A 22,659-nucleotide genomic window follows, 5' to 3' on the forward strand; every position below is an offset into this window, starting at 1 on the left:
AAGAGAGGAAAGGCGGGTGACGGTCTCAATGCGGAACCCACACACCCCCGGCAAAGACATCACCACGCTCCTGAAGCGGTTCTGCACAGTGGTGAGGGAACCCACCCACATCCTGAACGGACTCGGCTTCTGGACTGGCAAGTGGTCGGTAATCGTCCGACTGAACAAGGATTCGAGCGCGGAAGACGGCCTCCAGCACCTGCCCCAGTCATTCTCGCTGGGCAACTCCTACGGCCTCATCTACTACCCGGACATGCCGCAGATCTGCAGGAGATGCAGCAAGAAGGGTCATTCGGTGAAGGACTGCAAGGAGGACGCCTGCAAGAACTGCCGGGTAACAGGACACGAGACCAAAGACTGCCCGAAACGGACAATGTGCAACCTCTGCGGACAAGCAGCCCACTCCTACAAGGACTGCCCGAAGAGGGATCGATCCTGGGCAACTGTAGCGGCGAAAGCTCCGGCCAGAGGGAACCCCGCCCCAGCCAGAGCTCCAGCGGCGCAGAAGACCGGGAATAAGAAGGATGGTAAGAAGACGACAGTCCCTCCCCCCCGTCTCCCGGCCCTCCCTCGCCCTACCCTTCCCACCCTCCCTCGCCCGGCCCTCCCCACCCCCCCGTCCCCAACCCCTGTCACCCCCACTGAGGCTCTCACCTTCTCCTACCCACCCATCTCAGTGGTCCTGTCACCTGCACCTCTCCCAACCCAGCCTCCCTTCTCCCCAGCTCCAGCAGCATTAACATCTTCCCCTCCAGCTGCTGGAGTCCTCTCCCTGGAGGATTTTCCCCCTCTTGTCTCCTCAGGTGCCATCCAGAGGAAGAGAAAGGTGAGGGACAGCCCAGCTGCTGAGTCCTCAAAGCGACAAGTCGTAGAAATCTGCGAAGATTCCCTTGCGCAGCAGGAGGAAATGGAGCAGATGGTGGAGGAACTCGTGTCTGAACCTGAGGTCATCGACTTCACAACAGACATCCAGGTGGCTACAATCCTGGAACAATTTTTGTCAGAGGGCCTGCTGGATCTTTCGGACCCGCCAGGAGAGGAGGATCCGCCCGACCGGACTGGTAACTAAGGTGTATCGTTTGCACTGACCTTCTTTATTCTCCCCCATGGCTGCTAAACTTAACATCTTTAGCCTCAATGTGAGGAGTGTTAGAGATAGGACTAGATGTCAGATGGTGCTAACTTTTCTTTCCAAGCAGTCGAGTGATGTATTTATGCTGCAGGAATGTACTCTCCCCTCTTCCAGGTCATACCATCATCTGGCCAGGCAGTGGACCCATGGCCCGTCCTACTGGTCTGGTGGGGGCGACTGTAAGTCTGCAGGGGTTGCCATCCTGATTAGGGGAGGCGTATTTACTGTTGACTCTGTCCAGGAGCTCGCCTGCGGCCGCTTGTTGGTCGTAGACGGTTCCTGGGCAGGAGAGCCGATTAGGCTCATCAACGTGTACGCTCCCCCTATGAAGGCTGAGCGCCTGGAACTATTCCAGACCCTGCGGACCCAGCTCGCCACCACTAGGGCAGTGGTGATGGCCGGGGACTTCAACTGCCCCATCGAAGAGGATGGACGAAGTTCCGGCACTTCAATCAAACTGGATGTCAGTTCCAAACTGCTTATCGAGATGGTAACCGAAGCATCCTTGCAGGACGTTGTGGGCTCCATGGGGATCGGCTCTGTGAACTATTCATGGAGCCGACCCGATGGCTCACTTCGTTCTCGGATTGACTTTGTGTTCACCTCCCGGGCAGTCAAGCAGCATGGGCACTCCATGGTCCCCTGCTTCTTCTCCGACCACAGGGCCATTCTCTTCCAGGGTGCCATCGGCCACGGTTTTCCTCCCGGCCCTGGCTCCTGGAAGCTGAATTGTGCCCTGCTGGAAAGAGAGGAGGTACTGGCGGAACTTAGAGACGCCTATATTGTTTGGAGGAATGATAAAGTTTTCTTTGACAAAACCTGTGACTGGTGGGAATATGTTAAAGTTGAATTTCGTTGTTTCTTTCAGGCAAAAAGTCGTCAACAGGCGTGTGAGAGGAAGAGAGACTTCAGAGAGATGCAGCGTCAGCTGCGATCCCTGCAAGACCTCCTTCAATGCGGCTGGGACGTCAGGAAGGAGCTGGAGGAAGCCAAAAAGGGCCTGAAAAGGCACTTTGAGGAGGAATCCAAGCGAATTGTCTTTCGTTCCAAGGTGGAGAACCTGGAGAAGGGTGAGAAATGTAACTCGTTCTTTTTCAGGAAACTCCATGCCGGCCACACGCCCCTGAAGGAACTTCGAGATGAGACCGGAAACATGCATTCTGGGAAGAAGGAGGTGATGGGAGTCGTCACAGACTACTACCGAAGCCTCTACTCCCGGAAAACCACTGACCCCGAAGCCGCCGATAAATTCCTGTCAGGTATCACTAATCATCTTGATCCTGCAGGTACGGAGGCTATGGATGTACCCCTGACGGTGGAGGAACTGCTCTCTGCCGCTAAATCCTTCAGACCCGGCAGGACCCCGGGCAGTGATGGTCTCCCAGCAGAGCTCTATGTAGCGCTGGGGGACTTGATCTGTCCGGACCTGCTGGAGCTCTATGAGGAGATGGTGGTGGAGGGTAGAATGCCACCGTCCTTGAGAGAAGGCATGATCACGATCTTGTATAAGCGGAAGGGGGAGAGATGTGACCTGAAAAACTGGCGTCCCATCTCTCTCCTGAACGTGGACTACAAGATCCTCGCCAAAGTATTGGCCAACAGACTGAAGGTTGTCATCGGACAGATCATCGGATCGGACCAAACCTGCGGCATTCCTGGCCGTAGGGTGGCCGACAGTCTTGCCCTGGTGAGGGACACGGTGCATTACATGCAAAGCCGCCGTACACACGCGGCCCTGGTCAGTCTGGATCAGGAGAAGGCTTTTGACCGGGTCTCTCACGAATTCATGGGTAAGGCTCTGCGTAGGCTGCGGCTTGGCAGGTTGTTCTGTTTGTATGTTAACCTGATGTATTGCGACATTTACAGCTCGGTGCTGGTGAACGGCTGGAAGACTGACCCCTTTCCTGTATCGTCGGGGGTTAGACAAGGCTGTCCTCTTTCACCTCTCCTTTTTGTTTGTGTTATAGAGCTCTTCGCAGAGGCTATCCGGCAGAATGGAGAGATCAGAGGGATCACCGCACCAGGTCCAGGACACTTCGAGGTCAAATGCTCGCTGTACATGGACGACGTGACCGTCTTCTGCGCTGACCAGAGTTCGGTGACTGCACTCGTCCAGACCTGTGAGGAGTTCGGACGCGCTTCAGGGGCAAAAGTCAACTGCGGGAAGTCGGAAGCCATGCTCTTCGGAAAGTGGTACCTGCCTTCTCCTGCCTCCTTCCCGTTTACTATCAAGCCGGACTTCATCAAAATTCTGGGAGTCTGGTTCGGTAAGGAAGGTGCAGCCCTAAAGTCGTGGGAAGAACGCTTGGCCAAAGTCAACCAAAGGATCGGACTGTGGAGCCTCAGACAACTCACTATTGAGGGCAAAGCAATGGTCCTGCGTAACGAAGTCTTGCCTGTGCTACAATACACTGCACAGGCATGGCCCCCTCTTGCCACCGTCTCGAGGGCCATTACCAGGACTGTGTTTCGCTTCATCTGGGGCTCGAAAATGGACAGAGTAAAGCGGACTGTTATGTACAAGGAGCCCCGCAAAGGTGGGAAGGGTATACCCGACATTCCCACTCTGCTGCGGATCGCTTTTGCATGTGACTGTGTTCGTAGGACTCTGAGGACAGCAAACGGCTCTGCGGGCAAGGCCATGTCCCGCTACTTCCTCCTTCCCCTCTGGCGAGGTTTTGGCTGGGACAAGTGGGACAGCTCCTTCCCTTACAACTGGCACGCTCCCTGGTTCTACGGGGATGTTGTCCGGTTTGTGAGGGAGCATCAACTGGAGGGTCTTAAGCCCGACTTGTGGAAACCTAAGACGATCCACAAGCACATCAGAGCAAAGGACTCACTGGAGTTTGTTCCAGGGCTTCATGCCGACACGTTGGAGACTGTTTGGACTAACGTGTCATCTGGCAGGTTGACCAATGGGCACAAGGACATTTCATGGATGGCCATCCAGGGAGGACTGCCTCTTAGGTCATTCATGCATGCCCGCAACCTGTGCAAGACCCGGTACTGCCCCAGGTGCCCCTTCACGGAGGAAACATCTTTGCACATTTTCTGGCAGTGCCCCTTTGCACAGGGTCTGTTGAAAGCCTTGGAACATGAACTCAAGGACTCAGTACCCAGGAACAGACTGTCGTACCGCTCGGTACTTTATGGACTATTTCCTGGGAATACCACGGATGGAGCAATCCAGGAAGCCTGGCGCCTTATGAACTGCTTTAAGGACGCTATATGGTTTGCCAGGAACCGTCTGATTTTGCGGAGAGAGAGTGTGTCCGTCCAGGACTGCCGCAGGCTGATCCACAGCCTGCTCAGAGACTATTCCACCTGGGACAGCCCGGACGTCGATGAGGAAGAGGACTGATACTCCCCTTCCCCCCACTCTCCCTTCTTGTGTGTTGTCTTTCAATAAAGCTTCGGGCCTGTGATTTCCCCCTTCCCTATCCCCTCCTACCCACTCCCCTACCCCATCACTTGTCTGTAATGCTTTGTTGTTTGGCTTTAGTGAATGCAAGAATGTTAGTGTAGCATGTGGTGTAATGTATAGCATAGGCTAGCCTGTACTGTGTATTATACTGTCATGTTATGTTTGACGACTGTTATTATTTATTATTTGCGGCTTCATGGCTTGCGCTGCGTCGCAGTAATGTTTGTATGATGACGATTGATTGTCAATAAAGCATTTTTCAATCAAAAACCTGCTCAAGCTGAGGTTAGTAATCATCCCTGCCGGTGGTACGTGGGCCATCGTAGGGGGATGACAGAACGCCGAGGTGAGGGCAGGGAACCACAACGGTCATCGCTCTGGTGTACGCATTTGGTTTAAAGGTACCATTTGTAGGTGACCAGGCGACCGCCGGATCGAGGTCATTAGGCCGGGTAGTTTGGAAGCCCGAGTTGCTATGTGCCCCAGGGCTGGTGACCCTGGGGTGCCCTAACTCACTGGGGGTGGGATCCCACTGAGTGAAGGCACACTTGCACGCACTCTCTTTCACGCTATATGAGCACACACCTTTATTCTCCCGGCCTTCTGGCTGGGAGATGAGGAATTTTTTTATACCTGGCGGATGTCCAGGCTGTATCACAGCGCACATCCACTTATTTAATTTTGTTTTTCACTGTGTGTTTGTCACGTTTGTCACAAGGATTTTGGGATGCGGTGCCCTTTTGGGACCCTCCTGAGGTCTAGGGGGAAAATGTGTGGCCTTCTGGTTCCTTTTTCCCCTGCAACCCGGCCTCCCTTCTTCGGAGGGGAGGTGCAACTAGGATGCAGGCTCCTAGGTGGACACTGGGGTGGCAGCCCAGGTAGAAGCCTAGGAGTGTGTTTGGGTCTCCCTAAGCTTCGGCGAGGGGGGACCATCGATCCTTGATCCTCTAGGCCTATGGTTTGGAGGGTCAGGGAATGGTTATGCGGGGCCTCTCTCTTTTAAGAGAAGGGCTGCGATAGACCGCATCCTTGTGCACTTTTTGTGTGGCACCTCTGCACTTTTTATGCACTTGGGTGATAGAAAGCACGACTCGGGCTTTCAATAAAAAAAAAAAAAAAAAAATCTGTTCTTATCAGTCCTTGTAAGGATAGATAGCTCGGAGAACCACTGGGGGCTATAAACACTAGCTTAGCGATCCAAGAGCGTTCCAGACGAAGCCGGCGACGAACTGCGGAGAAGAACCAGCGAAGACGACGATCCAGAAGGGAGAAGCCGCCATCGGGGAAGAAGCTCCGGGAGATCGCTGCCGGGAAGAAGAAGGAGAACTGCGACAGAGACCTTCGGAGAAGAGCCGCTGCTGAAGGGGATCTTTGAAGAAGCTCGGCCGCAGAAGAAGCTCGACGAGGAACCACTGCGGAAGAAATTTCGTGGAAGAACCTCGGCCAGCAAGGAGAAGATTTGCATAGCTCCGCCCCCTTCGGGAAAGAGCTATCGAAGATCCTCCCCAAGCGACAGGAACAGCTGGAAGAAGCCATGGCCTCAACCAGCAACCCTGCCACCCAGAAGAAGAAGGCTGATGGACCAGGTGAGCCGGCCCAGGCCAGGACATCTCCTCCTGAAGCCTCCTCAAGCCAACAGGCCACCAGGAAGCCGAACCAGGCTGCTCCAACCCTGGAGCCCTGGATGAAGCAGACGGTGGCCCTGAAGCTGAAGGAGGTGGACGGGAGAGTGCCGGACATGACGGAAGAAGTGTTCTGCCAGAAGATGCTCCTGGACCAGGGCTTCGCTAAGCCGGAGACCATCAGCATCCAGGCCTTCATGACCGGGATGTTCTTCGTGACCTTCGCTTCGATCAACATCTGCAGAAGGTACTGGGAGATGGTGAAAGCGGCGAGGCCTGAATCCCCTTTCTCTCGCTTTGTGGGCAACTGCCCTGTCCAAAGAGAGGAAAGGCGGGTGACGGTCTCAATGCGGAACCCACACACCCCCGGCAAAGACATCACCACGCTCCTGAAGCGGTTCTGCACAGTGGTGAGGGAACCCACCCACATCCTGAACGGACTCGGCTTCTGGACTGGCAAGTGGTCGGTAATCGTCCGACTGAACAAGGATTCCAGCGCGGAAGACGGCCTCCAACACCTGCCCCAGTCATTCTCGCTGGGCAACTCCTACGGCCTCATCTACTACCCGGACATGCCGCAGATCTGCAGGAGATGCAGCAAGAGGGGTCATTCGGTGAAGGACTGCAAGGAGGACGCCTGCAAGAACTGCCGGGTAACAGGACACGAGACCAAAGACTGCCCAAAACGGACAATGTGCAACCTCTGCGGACAAGCAGCCCACTCCTACAAGGACTGCCCGAAGAGGGATCGATCCTGGGCAACTGTAGCGGCGAAAGCTCCGGCCAGAGGGAACCCCGCCCCAGCCGGAGCTCCAGCGGCGCAGAAGACCGGGAATAAGAAGGATGGTAAGAAGACGACAGTCCCTCCCCCCCGTCTCCCGGCCCTCCCTCGCCCTACCCTTCCCACCCTCCCTCGCCCGGCCCTCCCCACCCCCCCGTCCCCAACCCCTGTCACCCCCACTGAGGCTCTCACCTTCTCCTACCCACCCATCTCAGTGGTCCTGTCACCTGCACCTCTCCCAACCCAGCCTCCCTTCTCCCCAGCTCCAGCAGCACTAACATCTTCCCCTCCAGCTGCTGGAGTCCTCTCCCTGGAGGATTTTCCCCCTCTTGTCTCCTCAGGTGCCATCCAGAGGAAGAGAAAGGTGAGGGACAGCCCAGCTGCTGAGTCCTCAAAGCGACAAGTCGTGGAAATCTGCGAAGATTCCCTTGCGCAGCAGGAGGAAATGGAGCAGATGGTGGAGGAACTCGTGTCTGAACCTGAGGTCATCGACTTCACAACAGACATCCAGGTGGCTACAATCCTGGAACAATTTTTGTCAGAGGGCCTGCTGGATCTTTCGGACCCGCCAGGAGAGGAGGATCCGCCCGACCGGACTGGTAACTAAGGTGTATCGTTTGCACTAACCTTCTTTATTCTCCCCCATGGCTGCTAAACTTAACATCTTTAGCCTCAATGTGAGGAGTGTTAGAGATAGGACTAGATGTCAGATGGTGCTAACTTTTCTTTCCAAGCAGTCGAGTGATGTATTTATGCTGCAGGAATGTACTCTCCCCTCTTCCAGGTCATACCATCATCTGGCCAGGCAGTGGACCCATGGCCCGTCCTACTGGTCTGGTGGGGGCGACTGTAAGTCTGCAGGGGTTGCCATCCTGATTAGGGGAAGCGTATTTACTGTTGACTCTGTCCAGGAGCTCGCCTGCGGCCGCTTGTTGGTCGTAGACGGTTCCTGGGCAGGAGAGCCGATTAGGCTCATCAACGTGTACGCTCCCCCTATGAAGGCTGAGCGCCTGGAACTATTCCAGACCCTGCGGACCCAGCTCGCCACCACTAGGGCAGTGGTGATGGCCGGGGACTTCAACTGCCCCATCGAAGAGGATGGACGAAGTTCCGGCACTTCAATCAAACTGGATGTCAGTTCCAAACTGCTTATCGAGATGGTAACCGAAGCATCCTTGCAGGACGTTGTGGGCTCCATGGGGATTGGCTCTGTGAACTATTCATGGAGCCGACCCGATGGCTCACTTCGTTCTCGGATTGACTTTGTGTTCACCTCCCGGGCAGTCAAGCAGCATGGGCACTCCATGGTCCCCTGCTTCTTCTCTGACCACAGGGCCATTCTCTTCCAGGGTGCCATCGGCCACGGTTTTCCTCCCGGCCCTGGCTCCTGGAAGCTGAATTGTGCCCTGCTGGAAAGAGAGGAGGTACTGGCGGAACTTAGAGACGCCTATATTGTTTGGAGGAATGATAAAGTTTTCTTTGACAAAACCTGTGACTGGTGGGAATATGTTAAAGTTGAATTTCGTTGTTTCTTTCAGGCAAAAAGTCGTCAACAGGCGTGTGAGAGGAAGAGAGACTTCAGAGAGATGCAGCGTCAGCTGCGATCCCTGCAAGACCTCCTTCAATGCGGCTGGGACGTCAGGAAGGAGCTGGAGGAAGCCAAAAAGGGCCTGAAAAGGCACTTTGAGGAGGAATCCAAGCGAATTGTCTTTCGTTCCAAGGTGGAGAACCTGGAGAAGGGTGAGAAATGTAACTCGTTCTTTTTCAGGAAACTCCATGCCGGCCACACGCCCCTGAAGGAACTTCGAGATGAGACCGGAAACATGCATTCTGGGAAGAAGGAGGTGATGGGAGTCGTCACAGACTACTACCGAAGCCTCTACTCCCGGAAAACCACTGACCCCGAAGCCGCCGATAAATTCCTGTCAGGTATCACTAATCATCTTGATCCTGCAGGTACGGAGGCTATGGATGTACCCCTGACGGTGGAGGAACTGCTCTCTGCCGCTAAATCCTTCAGACCCGGCAGGACCCCGGGCAGTGATGGTCTCCCAGCAGAGCTCTATGTAGCGCTGGGGGACTTGATCAGTCCGGACCTGCTGGAGCTCTATGAGGAGATGGTGGTGGAGGGTAGAATGCCACCGTCCTTGAGAGAAGGCATGATCACGATCTTGTATAAGCGGAAGGGGGAGAGATGTGACCTGAAAAACTGGCGTCCCATCTCTCTCCTGAACGTGGACTACAAGATCCTCGCCAAAGTATTGGCCAACAGACTGAAGGTTGTCATCGGACAGATCATCGGATCGGACCAAACCTGCGGCATTCCTGGCCGTAGGGTGGCCGACAGTCTTGCCCTGGTGAGGGACACGGTGCATTACATGCAAAGCCGCCGTACACACGCGGCCCTGGTCAGTCTGGATCAGGAGAAGGCTTTTGACCGGGTCTCTCACGAATTCATGGGTAAGGCTCTGCGTAGGCTGCGGCTTGGCAGGTTGTTCTGTTTGTATGTTAACCTGATGTATTGCGACATTTACAGCTCGGTGCTGGTGAACGGCTGGAAGACTGACCCCTTTCCTGTATCGTCGGGGGTTAGACAAGGCTGTCCTCTTTCACCTCTCCTTTTTGTTTGTGTTATAGAGCTCTTCGCAGAGGATATCCGGCAGAATGGAGAGATCAGAGGGATCACCGCACCAGGTCCAGGACACTTCGAGGTCAAATGCTCGCTGTACATGGACGACGTGACCGTCTTCTGCGCTGACCAGAGTTCGGTGACTGCACTCGTCCAGACCTGTGAGGAGTTCGGACGCGCTTCAGGGGCAAAAGTCAACTGCGGGAAGTCGGAAGCCATGCTCTTCGGAAAGTGGTACCTGCCTTCTCCTGCCTCCTTCCCGTTTACTATCAAGCCGGACTTCATCAAAATTCTGGGAGTCTGGTTCGGTAAGGAAGGTGCAGCCCTAAAGTCGTGGGAAGAACGCTTGGCCAAAGTCAACCAAAGGATCGGACTGTGGAGCCTCAGACAACTCACTATTGAGGGCAAAGCAATGGTCCTGCGTAACGAAGTCTTGCCTGTGCTACAATACACTGCACAGGCATGGCCCCCTCTTGCCACCGTCTCGAGGGCCATTACCAGGACTGTGTTTCGCTTCATCTGGGGCTCGAAAATGGACAGAGTAAAGCGGACTGTTATGTACAAGGAGCCCCGCAAAGGTGGGAAGGGTATACCCGACATTCCCACTCTGCTGCGGATCGCTTTTGTATGTGACTGTGTTCGTAGGACTCTGAGGACAGCAAACGGCTCTGCGGGCAAGGCCATGTCCCGCTACTTCCTCCTTCCCCTCTGGCGAGGTTTTGGCTGGGACAAGTGGGACAGCTCCTTCCCTTACAACTGGCACGCTCCCTGGTTCTACGGAGATGTCGTCCGGTTCGTGAGGGAGCATCAACTGGAGGGTCTTAAGCCCGACTTGTGGAAACCTAAGACGATCCACAAGCACATCAGAGCAAAGGACTCACTGGAGTCTGTTCCAGGGCTTCATGCCGACACGTTGGAGACTGTTTGGACTAACGTGTCATCTGGCAGGTTGACCAACGGGCACAAGGACATTTCATGGATGGCCATCCAGGGAGGACTGCCTCTTAGGTCATTCATGCATGCTCGCAACCTGTGCAAGACCCGGTACTGCCCCAGGTGCCCCTTCACGGAGGAAACATCTTTGCACATTTTCTGGCAGTGCCCCTTTGCACAGGGTCTGTTGAAAGCCTTGGAACATGAACTCAAGGACTCAGTACCCAGGAACAGACTGTCGTACCGCTCGGTACTTTATGGACTATTTCCTGGGAATACCACGGATGGAGCAATCCAGGAAGCCTGGCGCCTTATGAACTGCTTTAAGGACGCTATATGGTTTGCCAGGAACCGTCTGATTTTGCGGAGAGAGAGTGTGTCCGTCCAGGACTGCCGCAGGCTGATCCACAGCCTGCTCAGAGACTATTCCACCTGGGACAGCCCGGACGTCGATGAGGAAGAGGACTGATACTCCCCTTCCCCCCACTCTCCCTTCTTGTGTGTTGTCTTTCAATAAAGCTTCGGGCCTGTGATTTCCCCCTTCCCTATCCCCTCCTACCCACTCCCCTATCCCATCACTTGTCTGTAATGCTTTGTTGTTTGGCTTTAGTGAATGCAAGAATGTTAGTGTAGCATGTGGTGTAATGTATAGCATAGGCTAGCCTGTACTGTGTATTATACTGTCATGTTATGTTTGACGACTGTTATTATTTATTATTTGCTGCTTCATGGCTTGCGCTGCGTCGCAGTAATGTTTGTATGATGACGATTGATTGTCAATAAAGCATTTTTCAATCAAAAATCTGTTCTTATCAGTTTAATATCTGATACGTCCCCTATCTGGGGACCATATATTAAATGGATTTTTAGAACAGGGAGATGGAAATAGAGCTTGCTCTGTCCACTCCACGCATTGACCTGGTATTGCAGTATTTCCAGGACCGGTGCACCCTTCCCTTATGTGTTGACTAAAATCAGATTCCAAAAGTGCTATTTGTGTTTGCTATTGTTTTTGTCTTTCTGATGGGATCTCCCCTTTTAATCCCATTATTTCAACACCTGTTGGACAATGCATTTGTACAGTCATGTGTGATAATGAGCTCATTTATTAAATGCAATTAATTAATACATTGCCACCTCTTGTTGTGTGTGTGTGTGTGTGTGTGTGTCTTCTGTGTTTCTGTGTTTCCGGCATTTCACATTGGAACAGCTCATTCACCTTCCTTGTCTTCTCTCCGCCCTCCCTCCTAGGTAAGTTAAAGAGCTGCACCTGAGCCAGCCACTGATTGATGCAGCACCACAGTCAAATAGTGGAGTGGAGTGGAGTAGGGGAACAGCAAACAGCCATTAAAGCAGCCAGCCGCCTACCCGCCACAATGGACCTACCTGTGTACACTAGATGGATGTGATGGAATGTACTGTCGTCCCTACATTTCAAGAAGAAGTAAGAATTGCAGTTGCAACAAACCCTTGCTTGCCTACAAAGAGAGCAGCAATTTGGATTTGTTACTTTGTTACCTGGAAGAATAACAAACTGTGCAAGGATGGAGGTTGTAGGAGCAAGGAGAAGTTGTCTGTAAAGTTGGTGGATGCTTATTTTCCATTTTGCAGTCCCTTGTCTCCCTCTTGTGGCCTCCTGGAGGCAAATAAATGTGCAAAAAAAAGACAGCCTGGCGGCCGGCTGTTGCAGTGTTGCCCTCTCAGGCAACACTGAGTGACTGACTGAGCCTCACCGTCTTATATAAAGTTCAGACGGAACTTTGCACGTGTCATAGTGGAGCCCTCAGGATTCCAGAGCCAGCTTTCTGACATCATAATGGGGCCTCAGAGATAGATAAAAGCCTGGGCCCAGGCAGTGTTGGTCAGTGCTGCTCAGCAGGCAGCACTGGACTGGATTAAAGCTAATACAAGTTGTGAAGGAACAAGGGGTGGCTGTGGGCATGCACTTACTGCTGCTGCTGCTGCTGCCAGTATTTGCACGGCAGGAGGGCATTTGGGCGTTGCCAAGAAGGCGTTTTTATGTAGATTCCTCCTCTTTCAGCACTGCATTGTGGTGCAAGCAAAAGAAGCAAATCCTGTGTAGCTTCCTCTCCGGCCTTTATTCACCTCCCGCTTAGTAGCTGTAAATGTGTGTGAGCCTGCAGGGCCCCATGGAATTGCCTAGAAGTAGGCTGAATCGCTGCAAGGGGTGAACAGCAGTATTAGGCAGGCTCGGTCAACGCCAGGCCCATTCGGGTTATCGCTTCTCGGCCTTTTGGCTACGATCAAGTGCAGTACTGACGTAGTCAGAGGTGCGTGGCTTCTGGCTTGTCCAGAAGCGTTCCTTGAGGAGGGATACATTTTGTTTCTGTGGGAAACCGACAGATTTGAAGATGGCTGGAATCAGGAACACCATTCGTCTGCAGGTGGATCCAAACGATGGAAGAAGGAACAACGTGGTGTACTTGATCCGGGATATCGTGGAGACAAGGGCTGGAGCATCCCGGAAGGATATTTTCAGTGTCCAGGAGTTCCCAAGGCAGGGTCTGTATGACGTAACCTTTGTGGATGAAGGTATGTGCCTGACTATTTATGAGTGGATGCGGGGACATGCTGAGGATCAGGTAATGACCGGGATCCGTTTCCAACCGCTGTTTGGTCTTCAGGAGAAGGTAATCACTGTACATGTGTATAACCCCTTCACTGAGGTGGAAGTCCTGATGAACTTTCTGCGCCAGTACTGCGAGTATGTGCATGCGGGAGTACCACAGACAAATGTGTTGGGAATTTTTAATTGCAAGTATAAATTTAGGGTCAAGTTCAGACTGGATGCTGGGTGTATTGGAGGATGCAGACATCCCCCAGCAAATTTTACTGTGGCTGGGCATAGAGGGTTCCTGACTTACCCAGGTCAGCCCCAGTATTGTAGAAATTGCTTTATGTTTGGGCATACCAAGGCTGACTGTGCAAAAAAGCAGTGTTGCAGGAATTGCAAACAGGAGGGTCATTTGGCGGGAAATTGCCCAAGTCCCAAAGCGTGTGATATGTGTGGACAGACAACTCACATGTATAGAGACTGCCCTAATGTGCATAAAGAAAAAGCAGAGAGGGAGGAAAAGCAGCAGGAAGCAGAAAGAAGTCGCAAATCCTATGCTGAAATGGCTAAGGAAGTGGCCAGACTGGAGAAAGAGCTGCGTGTACCAGTTCAGAGGCCAGGAGTGAGAGTGTTGGTTGCTCCAGAGTTGCCTCCTATGAGAAACCTGGAGGAATTAATTGAGGAGACCATAAGCCCAGTTCACCTCTCTGATCCGGTTAATATTGAGGTGTTTCCATCTGGTGAACCTGGAGGTGGAAAGTGTCCCAGGGAGGGTGGAGGGAATGCTGTTTCAGAGGAGGAGGAGGACTTTGTGCAGGTTGAAGGGAAGAAGGCCTTCAAAAAGAGAAGATGTGAGAGGAGTGAAACAAGCACTACAAAAACCAGCAATGTCTATCAAGCGCTGGAGGAGAACAGTATGGACTCTGGTGGAGGTGGCTCTACAGTATAGATAGCCATGTGCTGGTTGTATGGCCTTACTTTCTGGCTTCATGTAAAATGAAGGCCTGTTTCCTTTTTTAGCTGTGAAAAAGTGGAGTAACATGTGCTTTAAAAGTTGTAACATGTGCTTAACATGTGCTTGTGTCTATGTACTGCTTTGCCTTGCCTCATTTGTGTTTGCAGGTGTTCCAGCAATGAAGAAAGGGCTGGGGGTTGGAAAATGCTCCACCTGTATTTTTTTTGTCTGTCTTAGGCTTCCTAATCAAAGGGAAAAGAAAGTGGTTACTGCTGGAATGCTGGGAAGTATGCAAATTATGCAAATTTCATGTTCCCCTTAGGTTTGTGGGTTTACACCAGAGTGTGATATTTTGTTTTTGTGCATTTGCTTCTTTTTAGGATGGTTTTTTCTATTTGCTCTCAGAATGTTAGAGTGTTTAAGAGCAAGGTTCGTAGGAGTGCAATTTTGGAATTTTTAGCACAAGAAAATGCTTCAATATATTGTTTACAGGAGTGTGGACTGTGTGAATGTATTGGAAGTGATGAATGGGCGTATGGTAGTACAGTATGGTCAGGTAGTACATTGAATAAAAATGATGGGGTGGGTATTTTAGTAAAGGGGAGGGAAGTGTCTTTAGTTAACTATACAGTAATAGAGGAGGGTAGGTGTATATCTGCAATTTTTGAATATAGAAATATTAAGTTTTGTGTTATAAATGTTTATGCCTCAACAGATAAATTAGAGAGGAAGTTATTATTTGAAAAAATTAAGTTATTTATCCCAGGGAGAATGCCCTTAATTGTAGTGGGGGATTTGAATTGTGATATCACAAAAAGTCATGTGGATGTGTCTGGGAAAACTTTTTTGGAGATTGTTAGCGACTTTAATTTGGGAGATATGCAGAAATTATGTAAAGTAGATCCGATGTTAGACACATATCATGCAGACAGAGGGAAAATTCACAGTCGTTTAGATTATTGTTTTGTGTCCCAGAATGTTGTACCTGTAAATTATAAACAAAAAGGTGTTTTATTTTCTGATCATGAGTGTGTAATGTGTGATTTGGATCTGGATGTAAAGGGTGTGTATGGGCGGGGTTTATGGAAACTGAATGTGAGTCTGTTAGAAAGTGAGGATGTGAGGCGGGAATATGCAAATCGGTATGAATGTTGGGTAAGGAAGAAAAGTGAGTTTACTGATATCTGTAGGTGGTGGGATTGGGTGAAGATGAAAACAAGATCCTTTTTTAAGACTATTGGGTATAAAGTTGCCGCAATAAAGAGGGAGAAGTATGTGAGGTTGAATGCTCAGTTAAGTTTGTTGTATAAGTTAAGGGATGGAGGTGCGGAGGTGAGTGAAGATATAATAATTGTTAAAAGAGAAATTAATGAGTTTTTGTCTGAAAGAGGTAGAAGTATTATCTATAGGGCTAAGTTGGAAAGAATGGAGTTTGATGAGAAATGTACTCGTTTCTTTTTCAAGAAGGTTTTTGGTAAAAAGCAAAGTATGAATGTGTTAATTGGATTGGATGGTAGTGAGGTGAGTGGTGATGATGTGAGTGAGGAAGTTGCAAAGTTCTATGAAGAATTGTACGCAGAAAAATGGAGGGATGATACATTGGAGAGTGAGGTGTTGAATGGGATGGACAAAAATTTGAGTGAGGCTGAGAAAGAAGGTGTTATGAAGGATGTGACTATGGATGAAGTATGGAAGGTAATAAATAGTATGGCTGTGAATAAGACACCAGGGGAAGATGGACTCCCTATAGAGTTCTATAGGCTAATGTGGGATGTGATTGGAAAAGATGTGATAGAATTGTGTAAGTATATGTGGGTGAATGAAGCAATTACTGAAAGTATGCGTGCGGGTGTGATTGTGTTGATTCCGAAAAAGGGAGATCTGAAGGAATTGAAGAATTGGCGTCCGATTACGTTACTTAATTGTGATTACAAGATTTATGCGAAGGTGATAGCCAATAGGATGCGTGATGTGATTGAGTGTGTGGTTGGGGATGAGCAATGTTGTGCGGTGCCTGGGAGAAGAATACATGAGAATTTGTGTATGTTAAGAGATTGCTTGTGGGATTGTATGGGAAGGAAGAAGGATGTGCATTTGTTAAGTTTGGATTTTGAAAAAGCCTACGATAGGTTGTCTCATAAGTTTTTGTATAAGGTGTTGCTGAAAATGGGGTTTCCAGCTGAGTTTGTATGTAGAATCAGGAGTTTGTATGGTGGGATATATAGTCGTGTGTTATTGAATGGTTGTGTGGGTAGGAGAGTGATTGTGTCTTCTGGTGTGCGTCAAGGATGTCCGTTGTCACCGGTTGCTTTCATTTGTGCGATTGAGCCATTATTGTGTTTGTTAAGGAAGGATAAGGTTGTACGTGGTGTTCAGGTTCCAGGGAGTGGGGGGAGAGAGTGGAAGGTAAGTGGCTATATGGATGATGTGTGTGTTCTATGTGATTCTGAATGTACTATAAAACGTGTGAAATTGCTAGTGTCGTTTTTTTGTGGCGCGTCTGCTTTCCGTGTTAATTGGAATAAGAGTGAATGTAAAAGCTTTGGGAATGGTAGATTGAGGGGTGATATAGGTGTAAATGTGGTGGATGGACCTATCAAAGTCTTGGGAGTGAAATTTACGGAAAAATTAGATGGGAAAGAATGTTGGGATGATGTGAAGAAGAAAGTGGAAAGTAAATTATGTTTTTGGAGGATGAGAAGTTTATCGTTTATTGGGAAGATTTTGATTATTAAGAGTGTTGTCTTGCCAATATACTTGTATATTGCTTTAGTGTTTCCGCCAAATTATATGTCTTTGAGGAGCTTAAATAGGATTCTGTTTGTTTTTTTGTGGGGCTCGAAAATGGAGCGAGCGAGGAGGGAGGTGGTAATTAAATCTGTGAGGAATGGTGGATTGGGTTTTCCTAATTTAGAAGTATTCTTTGGGGTAAATATGTGTATCTTTCTTCTAAGAGTAGTCAGGGCAGATTTAAAATATTCTGTTATGTGTAGATATTTGTTTGGGACTTACCTGATTCGGATGAAGTGGTGTGCGAGAGATTTACGTAGGCCAGTCGCGTTTGTTGTGCCTGTGTGGTATGAGTGGATGTATAAGTTCCTTGTGAAATATAAGTTGCATGGTGTGGATGTTAGGATGTTGCGCAATAAGAGTTTGGTGTATAGGATGATTGAGTGTGCGGAGACTGAGTGCGGTATAAATATGGTGAGAGGAAGAGATGTGGGGAAAGTATGGAAGAAAGTAAGAATGGATGGTTTGACTAACAAGCAGAGTGAATTGGTGTGGCAAAGTTTGCATGGAGTGTTGCCAGTAAGAGAATTCCAGAGGAATCGTGGGCTAGTCAGGAGTGATATGTGTCCAAGGTCTGACTGTAATGGAAGGGAGAGTGTTACTCATTTGTTCTGGAATTGTAAGTATGCAAGAGAAGTGATAAAGAGAATGGGACCGTTATGTAAGGAGTTGACTGGGGTGAGTTTGTTGTCTTTTGAAATGTTTATGTTTGGGTTGTGTGCGTGTAGTGGAGAAAAAGAGAGAGTGTTGTGGTTGTTGCTTGCATGTATAAAAGAAGTACTATGGGATGTTCGGAATGTATATGTGTTTAAGAGAAAAGAATTAGCTGTTAGAGATAGTGTGCGAATGGTATTGGGAAAATTGTATGTTTGTTTTTTGTGGGATAAAAAAAGAAAAGGGGAAATGGATTCGGAGGGGGTGTGGAAGGTGATGAAGTGGATAGATATTGTTGATTATTCATCATGATATTGTTTTCTGTATTTTTTATGTGAAGACATTGTTTGTTTTCCTTGTACATATTAAAAGAAAAGAGTAATGAGCGCTGTCTAGATGATGATGGGGACAATTGATGGAAATTGTCTTGGATTGAATATGGTTGGTTTTTGATCGTATTAATTCCCATCTGAGGGATAGCAAAAAAAAAAAAAAAAAAAAAAAAAATCTGTTCTTATCAGTCCTTGTAAGGATAGATAGCTCGGAGAACCACTGGGGGCTATAAACACTAGCTTAGCGATCCAAGAGCGTTCCAGACGAAGCCGGCGACGAACTGCGGAGAAGAACCAGCGAAGACGACGATCCAGAAGGGAGAAGCCGCCATCGAGGAAGAAGCTCCGGGAGATCGCTGCCGGGAAGAAGAAGGAGAACTTCGGAGAAGAGCCGCTGCTGAAGGGGATCTTCGAAGAAGCTCGGCCGCAGAAGAAGAAGCTCGACGAGGAACCGCTGCGGAAGAAATTTCGTGGAAGAACCTCGGCCAGCAAGGAGAAGATTTGCATAGCTCCGCCCCCTTCGGGAAAGAGCTATCGAAGATCCTCCCCAAGCGACAGGAACAGCTGGAAGAAGCCATGGCCTCAACCAGCAACCCTGCCACCCAGAAGGAGAAGGCTGATGGACCAGGTGAGCCGGCCCAGGCCAGGACATCTCCTCCTGAAGCCTCCTCAAGCGGACAGGCCACCAGGAAGCCGAACCAGGCTGCTCCAACCCTGGAGCCCTGGATGAAGCAGACGGTGGCCCTGAAGCTGAAGGAGGTGGACGGGAGAGTGCCGGACATGACGGAAGAAGTGTTCTGCCAGAAGATGCTCCTGGACCAGGGCTTCGCTAAGCCGGAGACCATCAGCATCCAGGCCTTCATGACCGGGATGTTCTTCGTGACCTTCGCTTCGATCAACATCTGCAGAAGGTACTGGGAGATGGTGAAAGCGGCGAGGCCTGAATCCCCTTTCTCTCGCTTTGTGGGCAACTGCCCTGTCCAAAGAGAGGAAAGGCGGGTGACGGTCTCAATGCGGAACCCACACACCCCCGGCAAAGACATCACCACGCTCCTGAAGCGGTTCTGCACAGTGGTGAGGGAACCCACCCACATCCTGAACGGACTCGGCTTCTGGACTGGCAAGTGGTCGGTAATCGTCCGACTGAACAAGGATTCCAGCGCGGAAGACGGCCTCCAACACCTGCCCCAGTCATTCTCGCTGGGCAACTCCTACGGCCTCATCTACTACCCGGACATGCCGCAGATCTGCAGGAGATGCAGCAAGAAGGGTCATTCGGTGAAGGACTGCAAGGAGGACGCCTGCAAGAACTGCCGGGTAACAGGACACGAGACCAAAGACTGCCCGAAACGGACAATGTGCAACCTCTGCGGACAAGCAGCCCACTCCTACAAGGACTGCCCGAAGAGGGATCGATCCTGGGCAACTGTAGCGGCGAAAGCTCCGGCCAGAGGGAACCCCGCCCCAGCCAGAGCTCCAGCGGCGCAGAAGACCGGGAATAAGAAGGATGGTAAGAAGACGACAGTCCCTCCCCCCCGTCTCCCGGCCCTCCCTCGCCCTACCCTTCCCACCCTCCCTCGCCCGGCCCTCCCCACCCCCCCGTCCCCAACCCCTGTCACCCCCACTGAGGCTCTCACCTTCTCCTACCCACCCATCTCAGTGGTCCTGTCACCTGCACCTCTCCCAACCCAGCCTCCCTTCTCCCCAGCTCCAGCAGCACTAACATCTTCCCCTCCAGCTGCTGGAGTCCTCTCCCTGGAGGATTTTCCCCCTCTTGTCTCCTCAGGTGCCATCCAGAGGAAGAGAAAGGTGAGGGACAGCCCAGCTGCTGAGTCCTCAAAGCGACAAGTCGTGGAAATCTGCGAAGATTCCCTTGCGCAGCAGGAGGAAATGGAGCAGATGGTGGAGGAACTCGTGTCTGAACCTGAGGTCATCGACTTCACAACAGACATCCAGGTGGCTACAATCCTGGAACAATTTTTGTCAGAGGGCCTGCTGGATCTTTCGGACCCGCCAGGAGAGGAGGATCCGCCCGACCGGACTGGTAACTAAGGTGTATCGTTTGCACTAACCTTCTTTATTCTCCCCCATGGCTGCTAAACTTAACATCTTTGGCCTCAATGTGAGGAGTGTTAGAGATAGGACTAGATGTCAGATGGTGCTAACTTTTCTTTCCAAGCAGTCGAGTGATGTATTTATGCTGCAGGAATGTACTCTCCCCTCTTCCAGGTCATACCATCATCTGGCCAGGCAGTGGACCCATGGCCCGTCCTACTGGTCTGGTGGGGGCGACTGTAAGTCTGCAGGGGTTGCCATCCTGATTAGGGGAAGCGTATTTACTGTTGACTCTGTCCAGGAGCTCGCCTGCGGCCGCTTGTTGGTCGTAGACGGTTCCTGGGCAGGAGAGCCGATTAGGCTCATCAACGTGTACGCTCCCCCTATGAAGGCTGAGCGCCTGGAACTATTCCAGACCCTGCGGACCCAGCTCGCCACCACTAGGGCAGTGGTGATGGCCGGGGACTTCAACTGCCCCATCGAAGAGGATGGACGAAGTTCCGGCACTTCAATCAAACTGGATGTCAGTTCCAAACTGCTTATCGAGATGGTAACCGAAGCATCCTTGCAGGACGTTGTGGGCTCCATGGGGATTGGCTCTGTGAACTATTCATGGAGCCGACCCGATGGCTCACTTCGTTCTCGGATTGACTTTGTGTTCACCTCCCGGGCAGTCAAGCAGCATGGGCACTCCATGGTCCCCTGCTTCTTCTCTGACCACAGGGCCATTCTCTTCCAGGGTGCCATCGGCCACGGTTTTCCTCCCGGCCCTGGCTCCTGGAAGCTGAATTGTGCCCTGCTGGAAAGAGAGGAGGTACTGGCGGAACTTAGAGACGCCTATATTGTTTGGAGGAATGATAAAGTTTTCTTTGACAAAACCTGTGACTGGTGGGAATATGTTAAAGTTGAATTTCGTTGTTTCTTTCAGGCAAAAAGTCGTCAACAGGCGTGTGAGAGGAAGAGAGACTTCAGAGAGATGCAGCGTCAGCTGCGATCCCTGCAAGACCTCCTTCAATGCGGCTGGGACGTCAGGAAGGAGCTGGAGGAAGCCAAAAAGGGCCTGAAAAGGCACTTTGAGGAGGAATCCAAGCGAATTGTCTTTCGTTCCAAGGTGGAGAACCTGGAGAAGGGTGACAAATGTAACTCGTTCTTTTTCAGGAAACTCCATGCCGGCCACACGCCCCTGAAGGAACTTCGAGATGAGACCGGAAACATGCATTCTGGGAAGAAGGAGGTGATGGGAGTCGTCACAGACTACTACCGAAGCCTCTACTCCCGGAAAACCACTGACCCCGAAGCCGCCGATAAATTCCTGTCAGGTATCACTAATCATCTTGATCCTGCAGGTACGGAGGCTATGGATGTACCCCTGACGGTGGAGGAACTGCTCTCTGCCGCTAAATCCTTCAGACCCGGCAGGACCCCGGGCAGTGATGGTCTCCCAGCAGAGCTCTATGTAGCGCTGGGGGACTTGATCAGTCCGGACCTGCTGGAGCTCTATGAGGAGATGGTGGTGGAGGGTAGAATGCCACCGTCCTTGAGAGAAGGCATGATCACGATCTTGTATAAGCGGAAGGGGGAGAGATGTGACCTGAAAAACTGGCGTCCCATCTCTCTCCTGAACGTGGACTACAAGATCCTCGCCAAAGTATTGGCCAACAGACTGAAGGTTGTCATCGGACAGATCATCGGATCGGACCAAACCTGCGGCATTCCTGGCCGTAGGGTGGCCGACAGTCTTGCCCTGGTGAGGGACACGGTGCATTACATGCAAAGCCGCCGTACACACGCGGCCCTGGTCAGTCTGGATCAGGAGAAGGCTTTTGACCGGGTCTCTCACGAATTCATGGGTAAGGCTCTGCGTAGGCTGCGGCTTGGCAGGTTGTTCTGTTTGTATGTTAACCTGATGTATTGCGACATTTACAGCTCGGTGCTGGTGAACGGCTGGAAGACTGACCCCTTTCCTGTATCGTCGGGGGTTAGACAAGGCTGTCCTCTTTCACCTCTCCTTTTTGTTTGTGTTATAGAGCTCTTCGCAGAGGCTATCCGGCAGAATGGAGAGATCAGAGGGATCACCGCACCAGGTCCAGGACACTTCGAGGTCAAATGCTCGCTGTACATGGACGACGTGACCGTCTTCTGCGCTGACCAGAGTTCGGTGACTGCACTCGTCCAGACCTGTGAGGAGTTCGGACGCGCTTCAGGGGCAAAAGTCAACTGCGGGAAGTCGGAAGCCATGCTCTTCGGAAAGTGGTACCTGCCTTCTCCTGCCTCCTTCCCGTTTACTATCAAGCCGGACTTCATCAAAATTCTGGGAGTCTGGTTCGGTAAGGAAGGTGCAGCCCTAAAGTCGTGGGAAGAACGCTTGGCCAAAGTCAACCAAAGGATCGGACTGTGGAGCCTCAGACAACTCACTATTGAGGGCAAAGCAATGGTCCTGCGTAACGAAGTCTTGCCTGTGCTACAATACACTGCACAGGCATGGCCCCCTCTTGCCACCGTCTCGAGGGCCATTACCAGGACTGTGTTTCGCTTCATCTGGGGCTCGAAAATGGACAGAGTAAAGCGGACTGTTATGTACAAGGAGCCCCGCAAAGGTGGGAAGGGTATACCCGACATTCCCACTCTGCTGCGGATCGCTTTTGTATGTGACTGTGTTCGTAGGACTCTGAGGACAGCAAACGGCTCTGCGGGCAAGGCCATGTCCCGCTACTTCCTCCTTCCCCTCTGGCGAGGTTTTGGCTGGGACAAGTGGGACAGCTCCTTCCCTTACAACT

General features: G+C 51.2%; 1 pseudogene; it reads left to right on the forward strand.

The window, feature by feature from the left end:
• Positions 1 to 11,302: 11,302 nt before the first annotated feature.
• LOC142685932 (U2 spliceosomal RNA) lies at positions 11,303 to 11,476 on the forward strand (annotated as a pseudogene).
• Positions 11,477 to 22,659: the final 11,183 nt, after the last annotated feature.

The sequence above is a fragment of the Rhinoderma darwinii genome, assembly GCF_050947455.1.
Source record: "Rhinoderma darwinii isolate aRhiDar2 chromosome 5 unlocalized genomic scaffold, aRhiDar2.hap1 SUPER_5_unloc_16, whole genome shotgun sequence".
Taxonomy (NCBI): Eukaryota; Metazoa; Chordata; class Amphibia; order Anura; family Rhinodermatidae; genus Rhinoderma; species Rhinoderma darwinii.